The sequence below is a fragment of the Streptopelia decaocto genome (genome assembly GCF_964273445.1).
Source record: "Streptopelia decaocto genome assembly, chromosome: 1".
Lineage (NCBI taxonomy): Eukaryota > Metazoa > Chordata > Aves > Columbiformes > Columbidae > Streptopelia > Streptopelia decaocto.
The window spans coordinates 143,910,010-143,924,934 of record NC_138663.1 but is presented as its reverse complement, the minus strand read 5'-3'; positions in this window follow the sequence as shown (position 1 = coordinate 143,924,934).

The window sequence follows — 14,925 nt, the reverse complement described above, 5'->3', positions numbered from 1 at the left end:
AAATCCACAGTAATGAGCATGGTGTATAAATATTGATTGTTTGTTTTGGTTTTTTTTCTCCTGGAAAAATGTGCTGCTTCAGTATGGTGTTCTAAGCCAAGAGCTGCTGAACTCTGCTGGGTTGCACAGCAAATGAATGCATGGACACATCAAGCTACTTCGACAGCATTTCTGCGTGCTTTCCTGGCAGTGCTTTTTCAATTGGTAATGAATGGCAGCTAATGGAACTAGCAAATAAATTGATGTCTGTTTAAATTTTGTTCAAAACATATAGCTCTTTTCACTGTGGAAACCCTGTGGACTTCTACACTTATTTCATGCAGAGAAATAACTGTATTCTGGGGTTTTGCTTTTAGGTGCCTTGATGTTATCAGTGTTGAAAATAGTTCTGTAAAAAGGTTCCCTGTGCAGTTTTAATATTCTTGCTGCACACTGTATCCAGTATGATATTGGACTTTTTCTTTCCCTACAGGCTCCCTCATTTAGTGCAGAGAGTAGCTGGCGCCAGCGCAACCAATTGTTCTTCAATAGAGTCAATTTTTAATTATCTGTGTATTAAGTCAGTTTGTTAATGGCCTGTTTTACAATTGCAGATCCTCTTGAGCTGTCAGTTCTAAGCAACCTTGTGTCTTGATATTGAGTATTCCAGTACTTCTTATCTGAAAGTAGCTGCATTTTATTCTGCATAATCTGGAGGAAGCTTTCCATTCAGTGTGTGGCTCTATATAGCTTTGTACGTTGTTTAAATCATGCTGTAAAAACAGTATTTCTCTTTCTGTAGTGTGTGTTTTCTGTGCTCTCCAGTTAATTTTTGTGTATTTTTGGGGCAATAATGAGATGGTAAACAGTTTGGAGTTAATACTCTTCAATTGATCGTCTGTTGTATATTGTCTTCATCTTACCACTCCCTGTCTCTTTGGTCTCCATTCTGTATTCTTTGATTATTATTTTTTTTTTTTACCACTTGCCTGCTAGTGGTTTATTTTAGGCTTTCATTTTCCCCTACTTCTGCATCTCTCCACCTCTCTCACTACTGATTCCAAGTGACAGTGCCTACTGCTTGTTCTTGCCTGGTGGAGTCTCTGTCAAAGTCAAATTAGGAAGCTTTTTTTGTGTGCTCTTTGGGTCTAGCAGTGGAGTCTTTCCCACCTCTGGGATAAAACAGTCTCTGGAACTGAACTCTAACTTTTGAATTATGTGCAATTTATCATCCTTGCCTGCACAGAAGATGGAAAATGAAGCTTTTCCTGAACCAATTCCCATGCTGTCATTGTCCTCCCGCTATGCTTATCCCTGTTATAAACAAGACACAACTACTTTCATTTTTTTTTACTGTTGTGGCTAAAATATCTACGCTGTGTTATTTGTGCTAGCACGTGCAATTTAATGTAGGCAAAAATCCCTTTCCTCCCAGGCTTGTGGAACTTTGGCTGGAATTTTCTTAACTTCAGGATGAATTTAACAATCTGCACAAGTGCTAGGACTTCCAAGCTTTGCAAGCTCAAAGTGTGGCCCTGCTGTAGAAAGTGATGCTAAATGTAAGTGCTGGTAAGTAAGCCTGTTTCAAACAGGCAATATAGTGAACAGCTGATACGATTGTTGATAGATTTTTCAGGAAGCATTTAGTACTGATTGTGCGAAATAGGATTTATTTAGAGATGGCATAAACAAAATATAAATTTGAGTAAATAAGTCTAAAAACCACTTATGCTACAGATTCTGTAGTGCCAAAAGTGTTAACTGCTTGCAAGGATTTATGTCCTATTTATGCTTACAAATTTCTTAATTCAGAGGTATCTAGTTCTTCAGGAATGCTCTAGCAGTGCAGTTTTCTGGAGTAAGGGCAGGTCAAAAATGGGACTAACTCCACTGAAACTGTGACACCCAACCTTGTAGGTTCAGTTTAAGTGTTCTTGTGAAGACGTGAGAAATTATCTGCTGCTTTTTTTTTAGTTTATTGTTAGCAGCCAGAGATCGAGTATTTTTAAGCAAGTACTTATTTCACAAAAAATGCTTTCAACCTTGCAAAGTTGGTTTATATATAAATAAACTCCTCCATGCATTCCCATCTGGTTACTTTTGAAATCTTCAGATTTGTTCACCATCTGAAACAGGCCTCCTTCCCAGCTCCTTCTCACCAATTTCCCTTCTGCAGCGTGATAGAATTGGGAACAGCCTGCTAGCATTATATCCCCAGTGACACACTCATATCTCTCTACCCCAGCCCAATCTAAATTGGCTGCTTTCCTAGGAGTACATAGAAATGAGAACTAGTTAAGGCTGAATTATACCACAATGAAAATCGTACAGCTGTTGATGTAAACATCCTGGGAGTCCCAGACTGCGCCTGACAACCAGGGCGAGGTGCTTCCCCACCTCTTGAATGGCAGTCTGGATTGTTCTTGTCACTGCTGGAAAAATTAGGTACCTCTGTCAAAGCACCACTTCAGAACAGAAATAACAAGGTAGTATGATCCTCGTTTTTATGTCCAGCTTCTGTTTGAATCTGCTATGCCTGAGGTTCTCATAGCTGCAACGTGTTAAACTCTTCCTCAGGAACAACCTTGTGTCCCTTCTGACGTGTTGCCCTTCAACCTGGTGTTAAGTGATGGTCTTGGCTGAAGAGCCACTGGTCAGCTGGAATATCTTGTCTTACGATGATGATTCTTGTAGAGGGGAAGCAGGAGGAGCAGCCAGCTGGAGCCATGCTTGTGTTACACACTCAGCATTAGTGTCATGTGCACAGGATTAGAAACTGTCCATGTCTCCTTCTATGCCTGTGTGGCTTTCCACCTGAACTGTCAATGCACATTTGAGTCTAGAAAGTGGGGTTTGGGTTGGGTTGGATTATATTTTTTGGTTGGGATTTTTTAGTGGTTTTTAGCTTTTGTCTGAAAATGGAAGATGGGAAATTATGGGAGCCCTTATATGATATGTTTACAGTCTGTCTTCCTAACCCAACGTAGCCCAACAATAATGAGTTTTGAGCAAACACTGTAGCCGTTTTGCTCATAACAAACGGAAATACACGACTCTACTGGAGTATCTCTATTAAATCTTCTGTGGTGTTTGCCCTGCTACCCCATCTTTCCAGGAGGAATGTGTAAGGGCATCACTGCATGCTGCATTTTCCTTCTGTGAGCATCTTCCCTTCTAAACAGAAGGCTTGGAAAAAAACACCAAAAAGGGAAAACAATGTCACAAAGCTGGTGGGGCAGCAACTTTCTCCTTTAGCCTTATGTATTCTTAATGTTGACTGGGCAAACAAACAAAGAAGATAGTGTTCGGGGGTAAGGCACCCGGCTGGGATGAATGAAATCTGAGTTCACCTGCCACAGAACTTCTATCTTGCAGTGCAGGCTCTGGCCCTGCTTGAAAGATGGACTGCATGGGCAAAATTTACCACAGGCTAGGCAAGGAGTTTTAATGGCAATAGGAAGCCTTCAACTTGGTTGTATCAAACATATATGGTGTTACATTTGTAAAACTGAATATGAAATTGTTACACTGATAGCTGAGCCTTTGCCCAACCTTGAGGAAAGCAGGTGATGGAAAACCTTTAGTATATTGGGCTCAGGAAGGAAGATGCACAAAAGACCTTGAAGCATATAAGAAGTCATGTCCTTCTAAAGCTCTGCATCAGAAATGCACTCTTCAGTGTCTGAAAAGTGTGATGAGGGTGACTTACACATTCCTTATTCCAACATGGGGAGCGGGAAGTTCCAAGCACTCCTTATGCTCTGGGATAAGGAAAGGAGAATGCGGGGAAAGGAGAGGATTGTGTCACCAGATCCTAAAGAAGTCGGTAGGAGTGGAAAAATCCCAGATTTCCTTGGCTAAGCTGCTGCAGTATAATAGCTAACTGTGGTATTCTTTTAATGTGACTGGCTTGAGATACAGAGTCTGTTCTAACTCCAGTCTGTGGGTTGTCACTTACTAGGCACTGATTAAATCCTGTAGGATCCTGTTCCTTTAGGTTAAAGTACATCTTTGAAAAGGTTATCTCTGCATGGAGAACAAGCGCCTCATTCTGCTGGGATCTCCCACACAGCAGAGACAGCTAGTCCTTGATTTACCCATACATAGCTAAGCCTATACATGAGAGAGCAAATACTCTAATAGTTAAGTAACTGAGCTATCAATGTGTTTTAGGGTTTTGCACTGTATTAAGTTATTAAAAATTAATTTTCTAAGCAAGCAGCTGTCGTTTTGGCTCAGTTTTACTCCAGAATAAACTATCTGGGTATATTATTTGCTTATATTGATACTCAAGTGTCGCATTTCAGTTTGTTTTTTCAGTACTGCCAGAAAGTCCTATAACCTTTGAAGAAAATATAAGGCTATTGTAATTTAAAAATCCAGAGGCTTATAATAAGCCTCAGGGGAAAAAAAAATCCAGTGCTGCTCAGTTACAATATATTTTGTTTAATCTTTGTTGGAGGGTGGGAGCCATGTTCAGGAGCCATTTCTGTTTGCTTATGTGTCATATCAAGTACCTTAATTGTTTCTCTTTTTATCTCTTAGGGTAAAGCTTATACAAATGTCTTTGGGTTATTTTTATCATGTATCTAGCAATTGCAAGTGAATCTAGGTTTTAAAAGAAGCCTTTAATTTTCTTTCTTATATTCAGGAAGAGGTGAATCAATACAACTTCTTTTGTTGTGGCTTTCTAAGGCAGAGGGAAATCTTGGAGAGCTATTGTGTTCATTTCAGTATCAGTTTTATGGTTTGCTTCAACACAGAAAATCTCTTTAGATTATGCTTCAAGGTATTGTGCTGTTGCCTTGCTTGTGTTCTGCAAAAAAACGAGTAAATACCTTTATTGCCTTCCACTGGCAAGAGCAGAAGTCATTTTTATTGGGGGCATGGGGGTGTTAATATGCTGGGCAACAGCACCATTGTGTCTGTGTGAGGCTGTTGTCACTCCTTTACCTATTTACTGTGCTGTGTATTTTCAGGCACGGTGCTGTTACAGAGCACAGTCTTTGGGCTGGCTGTGGCAGCCCCCCGCAAGGTGGCTGTTTTTTCCTCTGAGAGGGAACAGGCTACTCAGCTCTGTGGGTGCCAGGACACAGGTTGCTCCTGCTTCTCCCTGCCTGAGCAGAACATGGCTGCAGCTCATGACTGCTCAAACACATATTGCTGTTCCTCAGTGCTCGAACACTTCTGTACATGTGAGGCACCTTTGCCAATATGTAGGTATGAAACAGATGAAGGTAAAGTATCTAACATTTAGGCCCTTTCTCACCCATTCACTTCCGTGCTGTACTTATCGTTATGGTATCTACATACAATTACCATGCACATTCAAATTCTACAGTATTTATTATTCCAATAATAATAGATTTGATATTAGAAAAAACTTCATGGAAAGGGTTGTCAGGCATTGGAACAGGCTGCCCAGGGAACTGGTGGAATCACCATCCCTGGAGGTGTTTAAAAGATACAGATGAGGTTCTTAGGGACATGGTTTAGGGGTGGACTTGGCAATGTTACGTTAACGGTTGGACTCAATGATCTTAGAATCCTTTTGGTTAGAAAAGACCTTTATGTTACCAAAAGAGCATTTCTGTGCAAATCAGAGGATTTCAACCCAGTTGCACAGAAAACAAACAAACAAACAAAAAACTATAGTTGTTTCCAGTCTAAAGGTTGGTGTAAATGGCTTGGTTACCATTTACTTTGCGTACCAGGTACTTTGTGATGAAGCTTCCTGGCATACTAATGCAGCAAGCAATTACTCAAATCTTAAAATCATCTCTTTTTTTCCCAGTTCTGACTCACAGAAGGCAGTTTCTGCAACAGAGTGAAAAGGGACACGCAGATAGCAGTGTCTTCTTCACCACCTGACTTTGCCTTCCCCCCACGCAGGCCTATCTCATACGCAGAATGAGGCAGAGCCCCCAGGGATAAAATAGCATCTAATCACATCACTGGAAGCAGAGCACTTAGGCACACAGGTGCTGGAGCGAGGTTGCACAGCCTCCAATTTTACTTCTATTTCCGGAGCCTGTAGTACTCAAGTGACACTTTTTGCTTTCCCCTTTTCCTCCAGCTCCCCAGCCGTGTTTATTATCAATCTAACTACTCAAGGCCTGATGATAAACTGTCATGTTTATTCATGAGCTGGTGAGAAGAAAGGAGAGAAGCTAGACCTAAACTGCAGATACAATTTTATTAGCTTACCACATCTGCACACAAGGAGGATTGCAAACAACCACTGCTGGATGATGAAAAGCCTTTTGGCTGATGCCAAGCGTGTGCAAGTTCTGAGGTACGGAGGTTCTCCAGGAGATGAATTCACCGTTTGATAGGAGGGTGATACCTGTTAAGCCTCCTCTATCCTTTCTTTATATCCTGTTGAGATAAAACTGACGTTTTATGTCAATAAGTCTCAGGTTAGAAGGGAAAGGGTTTAAAATATAAGTGTTTAAATTCAGTAAGAATGTTACCATCATGTGTGATATGTGCAATTTAAAAAAACTATTACACTACAGGCAAGGATAGGCAGGACACAGTAGTGTCTTTTGCCCCACATGCTAGTAAGCGTGGGATGGCATGTGTTACAGAAACTGGAGTGTCCCCTCCAACATCACCTCCCCAAAATTCTTCAGTTTCTCAGAACTTAAGGTAGAAAGTGACTAGAGGAGAGACAGGAGGAGTGGTGATAATCTTTGAGAAGTATTTTCCATTCACTGCAGTGTCGAAGTGTGATAAAAATTTTAAATCAGGTAGCTGAGGTCTGGCATTAGTTTCTGTCTGTTGTCCAGTGATAACATTTTCCTGGATTTCTCCCAGACTCATTAAACATGGTCAGTCCCAGGCAAATCTAACAAGGAAGTGTGTTTGGATGACAACTTTGTTGGACTGAAATATTAAACCTTGTCCATTCATGCTACTGATAAAAACTGGTATTTTTTTTGTTATATAGTTACAATGATGCCTCACAATTTAGGCATAAGGTAAGGGATTCAGTGGGTTTACATGATGCCAGCTGGGCTCTGGTAACTTTTGCACTTGTGCATAGCCCAAGGTAAAGTTAAGCTCAGCAATTTAGGTCAAACCTGTTTTACTGCTGCCTAAAATAAGTTGCTTTCCACAGTTCATGCACATGGCTAGCTTCCCTTTCACTCAGTAAGGCACTGTGTACCAGTAGAAGAGAAAAATCACAGTAGCTTTGTGCTTTTTCTTAGTCTCTACATATTCTTCTATGCCAAGGTCTCTGTAATCTCCTTTCTGGGGAAGGAGATAGGATGGTTCCTTCTTCCAGGCACAGGTCTGTAGTCCAAGCTACCATCTGAATCATTCATTTTATATATAAACACCACTATTTACTATAAACAGCTCAACAACTAAAGTAGTACTTGCTGCATGTCCTTTTGGGGTCATCTTTGCTGCTTGGCTCACTTCTTCACAGTACACATGTACTTCCTTCTTTGCAATGTTTTTGTCTCCATAAAGGGTAAGAAAGATGTGTTTATTTTTACCCAGCTAGAAAGGGATAAAGCTTAAATCAGATCTAGGACTTGTGTTGAGCACTCAGGTAGCAGCACTTAAAAAGCCTGATCTAGGCAGTGAAATTGGATTTTGTTATCTTGTGTTAAAGGCTCTGACATGTTTGTATCTTTAGAACATCAAAAGCTGAATGTCCTCACATTCAAGCTCCTTTAGGCAGGCAAAATGCTAATGTGAATGCTAGCTACAAACCCGTTTTGCTGTGAAACTCCACAAACTCATTGAAAATGGTTTTCCAGCACCCTAAAACTATTAATACCTTGGCTGCTAAATTTATTTGGAGATATTACTGCATGCAATGTTGCATTTTTAATAACTCTGTTTAGCAAAGAGAATATTGGCTGATTTATATAGACTCAAGTGGGTCGATAAGTGGGTAACAGACACATGTGACATGCTGGAAAACCACTGACAGAACAATAACCAAGGTCACTCCATGTCATTTCTGCGGTGTGTCGCAGAACTGCGGAGCCAGGTCTCCCTCACTCTTCCAACCAGGAGAAATGTAAATGCCTCTTCCCAGATCCATGCATAAATAAATTTACTCCAGAAAAGAAGGAAGACTCAGTGGCAGAAGCTGGTTACTATGGCTATATGCATGACTCACTCTAAAGGGAAAAATCAAGCCAACGATCACTGTATACATTAACTGTATTTGTATATGAAGGAAGCTCATTGCCAGCAGCTGTGTGAAGGTGTTGTGCTGAAAATCCAACTTTGTTCATGCCAGTCAAAGACTTGGTGAGTTTCATATATTTAAAGCAGTGCACACTGAAAGCAGCAAAGCTTGTGCACTGTGGGATCGGGTCTTTCGTCCCGCTTAAGCCCTTGCTTTGTTTATGCAAAAGTGCCCTCAGTTTCTTCGCCTCTGTGCCTCTACTGATGGTAGAATGGCCCAGGTTGGAAGGGACCTTGAAAGATCACCCGGTCCAACATTTTGTGGGTGAGGGAGCCTAGATGAGACTATCTAGCATCCTGTCCAATCGCATTTTTAAAATGTGCACTGATGGGGGCTCCACCCTGTCCCTGGGGAGGTTGTTTCATTGCGGTGGAACCAGCACATCGTGATGCTGCCTCAGAAATTATGGAGGTGCTTGTTTGCCCTGGGTCTGGTGTACAGAATATGAGAAAAGCAACTTCTGCCCATGCTGGTGTCAGAGTCCAGCTTCTAGCCAGACACTGACTTGTAGGACCGTCACCAGAGTCACTTTCCCCCTACCAAAAGTCATTGGAATTGATGGGTGAGGATAGAAGTAGCTGTAGGTGGGGAGAGATCTATAGCAAAACCACAAGCCTTGTTTTCATTGCTCACAGTCTTAAAGTAAAATATTTTATTTTCCTTTTTTTAAAGTCATCTACCGAAGCTGGCATTTCTCTGGGGTACCCAGCAAATACAGTTTGCCTTACTTTGTTGCAGGGTGGCTGTCAGAGCTGGGTGTTGGTTTCCCCCCTTACACAGCGCTGATAAAACAGGTAAACATGTGGCAGGTGACAGGGATTGTGCCAAGGCTGTTCGTTACCACCAAAGGCTCCAGCTGAAGTTCTTGTTCCTGTCTTCAGGGCCTGGATTTTCATGCAAGTCAGAGCACTGGACTTGGGTGTTCTCAACAGACTGTTTGTAGCTTAGAGCCCAAACTGACAGAGAACTTCTTTTACCTGCTGTCAGCTGTAATTCTGCTGTTCAGGCTGAGGAGGTTTTTGCTCTTAAAATAGGACCAAATCTTTCTCCTGAATGGAAAATGGAGCATATTTGCTGCAGAAGTAAAGGCTTGCTTTTTGTGAAAATGGACTAGATTGTTGCAATCTGCAGATCTTTTAATTAGCCCGAGTTCAAAGTAATTAAAAGCTGTCATTTAAATAATTAAGCTTTTGTGGGTTTTACTGAGTTCTGAACGATCTTAATGGAATAAAACAGACCCTTGGAACTTTCCATATAATTAAAAATAATGGAAATCTTCTGTCTGCCTGCATACGAAGAAATCAGCTGATAATTAAGCCAAGTTGTTAGCAATGACTGTATTTAATTTTACACACAGAACACAGCCAGGCTAAAAATTCTTAAATAAGTCCACCATGATATCAGAGATAATGCAACTTATTACCAGCCTTCTGCTGTGGCTGAAATGCCAATCTTACGGAGGAGACAGGCCACACATAGACTTTCATTGGTGGATTAACTGTGTCACTTAGCTCTAGTCTTTAAAGTTTAAACGGCTTAGTGGTTGAGTGGATTGCATGTTTCTGCTTGAAGTGTCCGTCGTAACACTGAAACCTTGCCGGCTGGTGGGGCTGAGGCAGAACCACAGAGATCACCAGAAGTCTGGAGCTGGCAGGATTCAGAAAGTAAGATCTTCACACCATTCCTTTGGATGTTTAAAAATAAATAAAGCCCTAATACAGCTTTTCTACAGCAAATTAAAGGCAAACCTGTGAGTGGAACGGGCTGCTTTGTGAGGCTGCAGTCACGCAAAATAGGTGCAAGCCCCTGGAGGACTGGCAACTACTGCTTGTCTTGTGCTTCTCCGGTAGCTCTGCCCTTCAACTGGTGCTCTGCTGTTTAGCACCTTGCTCCTACAGAAGGCCAGAAATCTTGTGCAGGAGCCCCAGCTGGTGCTTCTCCCTCGGTCTCCATGTAGTAATTTGGAAATGAGAACTTCCTGAAGGCGAGAAAATTAAAAAAAAAAAAGCTTGTTAAAATGAATGGATGCTGGTGATGACTCATTCAATGACTTCAGAAAGGTGGAATCAGCTTTAAAAAAGCTTGTAGGAATACAAACACTCAGATGCCTTAGTCACAGTCTGTCCTCATTATACAGCAACATGAAGACCTTTTGAACTCCTTAACTGAATGTTTCGTATTTCAATTTAGTTGATTTTCTTTTTATATAATCTCTTACTCTCCTGGATCAGTGATATTTGGTTTGAGGCTAATGGCACCCTTATCATATTCCTAACTGTAATTCTGTCCTTAGTAAATATTTTTCTTCAAGTTGCACATGTAAATACAGGGCTGGATTTACTTAGACTGGCTGATGGGAAATGCCATTGGTGCAGCAGGATAGTATATCCTCTGTGTATTTACTTTTTTAATACTAATGATCTGTTCCTCTCATAAGTTCACGCAGAATTTTCACCTTTGCTTTTGTTTGAGGGCCCTAATCCTTTATGGCTAGAAAGATACTCTCTTAGCAAGTGCTAGATTCCATTTTTTGGCATTTCAGGTGTCTAAAGAAGTTCTGATAGATGTGACAAGTGCTGGATCTTGAGAATGATGAGTTGGGTGTCAGTGCTTAATATGTTTTGTCAGGTTGTTAAAATATCCAAGGTGATGTGTCCATCTTGTTGTTTCAAGGGGGGGTTTATTTCGGGGGAGGAAGGAGGTGTCTTTGAAGACAGCAATGAATAAAGGAGGAGTAAGACTGAAACAACATTGACTAATTATTCTTTCTTGCCCATACATGGTTGTGTTTTGTTTTGCAAATGCACAGCCACGTGTGACGAGCTTTCCTGGTGCTCTCCTTCTGCTGTGCGCTTCCCCCAAGTCCAAAAAAAGAATGGTGTGGTGCGAGATTACGGGCTGGCTCCTAGATCATCTTGTCCTTATTTGAGGGTGGGGACAGAAAGGAGGTGATGCTAAGGAAAACTACATGGTATCAATATGTTAAGGAATGGTTGAATGTCTGTTATTCGGCTTACTTTTTGACAGCAGACCCTTATGAGCAGCTTCTGTGTCCTCGCTAAGCCTGTGGCTGCTGAGCTGGACAGTAGAAGTCGGATGCGAACCCTGTCCAGTCAAAGAGCCATGTGCAAAAATATCTTTCCTTTGCTTGGTACCTTTTAGCTTCTGGTTCTGATAACGGTGGTGCAAGACACTTAATGGAGATAGCTGGATTATGGCAGGCATTGCTGACTCCCAGAGCCTGGCTGTGGTGAAGGGACTTGGACGGCCCTTTTTTCCATGTTATGGCTTTATCAGTGATTTAGTGCCAGAGGTCTGGAGCTCAGCAGAGCCCCGTGTGACATGTCACACGTTGTTACTGCTAATAAACAGGCTGTGGTACAGGGAATAGGAAAAGAATGGAAGATTTCATTTCAGTCCTTTTGCAACCTCCTTTCCATAAGCTGTACAAAAGTGCTCATTCATACTTGGTTTTTTTCAATGCTTGCTAAAACTGATCTTGAAGCCGTAGTCTTGAAAGTCTATGTCTTTTCTGGTTAAGAGGGAGTATTTGGGTTGGTTTGGTTAGTTGGTTGTTTTTTTCCTTTGACCTTTATGCATATACTGTGATCAAATCAGTAAGACCTGTCTGCATTGCATGGGTATGGGACAGAATTGGTGACCACTGTTGGATTCAGTCTTAAACAGTGTTTGGTTTATGATTTCTGGGGAATGGATCTGTATGTCTGGTTTCTGATTCTTTCATTGAGATAAATTCTACTGATTGGTCTCATACTCCAGTTAACATGCTCTTTTTTCATGCCAAAGCACAGGCATGCCGTGCGGCAACAGAAAACTGAAAGTAGTTCAGGTATATTCAGGATAGTTTTCTGATTGCTGCAAAGAGCTAAAATGTCCAATGAAGAGCAAGCCAAATTTCCCTGAGATGTAACTTGAAACATAATGCGCATTGCTATTATCTCTGAATGTATTTACCTGTTGTGTTTTGACCAATAGTACCTCTTTGTGCTATTGCTCCTTATACTTTCAGTATTTAAATCTGCCCCTCTTGTTCTTGATTCAGAAACTGGTCAGGCAAAAACAACTTGCCACTAGTTTTCACACAGGTAAGCTTCCTATTTTTTAAACCAAGTAAATGTGAAAGAGACGACTCATCTGGTGAGAAGCCCCTCTCCCCATGGAGAAAAACATCAGTGATGATTTTAAAAAATATTATATATATATCTTTCTGTAGCTGTGTAAATAAAAATGTTATTTTGTAGCCCTGCAGGAGTTATTGTTAGGATTCCATTCTCTCCCCTCGCAGTGGCAAGGCAGAGGCACCAGACCTGCAGAACAGCGTCTAGAGAGGTGAGACAAATAACCACCTGCATGCACAGGGCAGCACAGCAACAGCTCTTCAATCAAGACCATTCCAAAATGTTCTTTTGGTGAATAGGTTTGAATAAATTGAGCTGCGGGTGAGAAGTTTCACAGAATCACACAGAATGTGAGGGACTGGAAGGGACCTCAAAAGATCATCTAGTCCAATCCCCCTGCTGGAGCAGGAACATCCAGATGAGGTTACACAGGAATGTGTTCAGGGGGGGTTTGAATGTCTCCAGAGAAGGAGACTCCACAACCTCCCTGGGCAGCCTGTTCCAGTGCTCTGTTACCCTCACTGAGAAGCAGTTTCTTCTCAAATTTAGGTGGAACTTTTTGTGTTCCAGTTTGAACCCATTGCCCCATGTCCTATCATTGGTTGTCACTGAGAAGAGCCTGGCTCCCTCCTCCTGACACTCACCCTTTGTATATCTGTAAACATTAATAAGGTCACCCCTCAGTCTCCTCTTCTCCAAACTAAAGAGACCCAGCTCCCTCAGCCCTTTAGTTTCTATGGGCAAGGCTGGATAGATCAAAACCTGAGGTTTTCTGTTGAGTGAGTTTTGATGAAAATTTAACAAGTTACTCAACTGGGCCAGTGGTCCTGTCAAATGAATTATTTGTTGTTTCCATGCTGTTGAGCTACCAGTATTTAAAGTAAAGCTTCAGAGGCCCCCACTAAGGCAGGGTATACTTCCCATTCTTGTTCAGTGTTTCTGCAGCAACATAGCTTTGCAACATCATACCAGATATGTTATTTCATTTCCTTTTTCCATTTTCTTTTCTAGATTATTGTGTGAGACCAAAGTGCCTAAAACTGTGTATGTGGCAGATACTTTGGCTTTGTGCAATAAGCTTCAGGCATATAATCTTTTTTTTTCCCCCCCTGTAAAGACAATAGGTATTTCAATTACCAAAAAAAAAAATTAAAATAATTTTTTTTACAACAGCATTAGCTGCTGCTGAGGAGTTAGTGTGACTCTAAAGGGAGCTGTGCCTGTAACCTCACTGGAAATCTCAGCTGCTGCTGGCTGTTGGGCCAAAGGCGTCCTCCTCTGCAAAGGCAATGCCTGGCCAGTCTTGGTGATGTTCTCTCTGTGGGTTTTGGTTGAGACACATAGCACAGCCTTTCTTCAAAGTGTGAAGTTTCTTCTGTGAGTTTCTCCAGTTGGTCTACCATGGCTTTTACTCACCATGGTCCCCCCAGCCCTCTCTCCCATACCTCTCCCCAAACAGTGCTGAAGCAGAGAGACTCTGCAGCAGCCTGGCTTGCTGCAGCTCACCCCTTTCTAATATCACCCTGCCGTGCCTTGTCAGAAATTAATCTGGGGTTAGATGTGATGAGCTCATCCTGCAAAACTGAAACACCCTGTGCAGAAAATAAGCTGATCCTGAAGTGCTGCAGGGATGTTGCTGGTGGCAGGATTTCGGCTGCCAAAATGTGAGGCTGCCATCAGCCTCTGTGTCTCACTGCTGCTGAGCCTGGGGAGGAGGAGCTGGGTGTAGGGAAGGGGGGGAGTGCAGCAGTGGTGGTGGAGTCCACCACGGTTTGGCTGCAGTACAGAGCCTGTTCGCACAATCACTTCAACAGGTCTCCAAGGGAAAAAGTATATTTTACCTAGTATGAAGCTGTAAGCACAGAGGATCACAGCTGGGAGGGGAGAGGTTAGAAAATAAACTTGTTTTCACATATATAAATCTATATACTTGTATGTATCTATATCTGTATAGATGTACACTCAGACATGTAAATATGTATGTGTGTTTATATATATACATACATATATATATATATATACACTTAAATGCACACACCAGCCAGTTGCTCCAGAACACTTCTGCTAGAGAGAAGGATGTCATGTCCATTTTTGGAGACGTCTAAATTTGACTGGCCAGCGTCAAATCAGAACATGTGAGAAACAATAAGCTTTTTCAGGCTCACAGTAGAAAGTAATACCTCTGGAAACAGATTTTAAAAACAAGAGCAAACCGAAATCAAAACAAACAACCCAAACAAAACAAAAAGCCCCCTGGGATTATTTTTTCAAGGAGCTTTGCTGACTGAGTCTCCTGGCAGAGGTGACCAGATCATAGTAGCTGTGCTTGCAAAGAAAGTGTCTTGGTTTTGCCTACAGAACATAAATGCTGAAAAACTCACAGTTTGGCTCCTGCAGTGCCTTCTTGCTATTTAACATCATACCAATCACACTGGGTTTATTCTGTTGGTGCTTGCAATGTTAATATAGTATCCCCATGTGGAAATTATCTCACCAATTAAACTGTCACTGCATTTTTAGCATAGTTCGCATTTGGCATAAGGTAAACACAAGACAGCAAACAATCCTTGACAGAAAGTTGAGTTATGACTT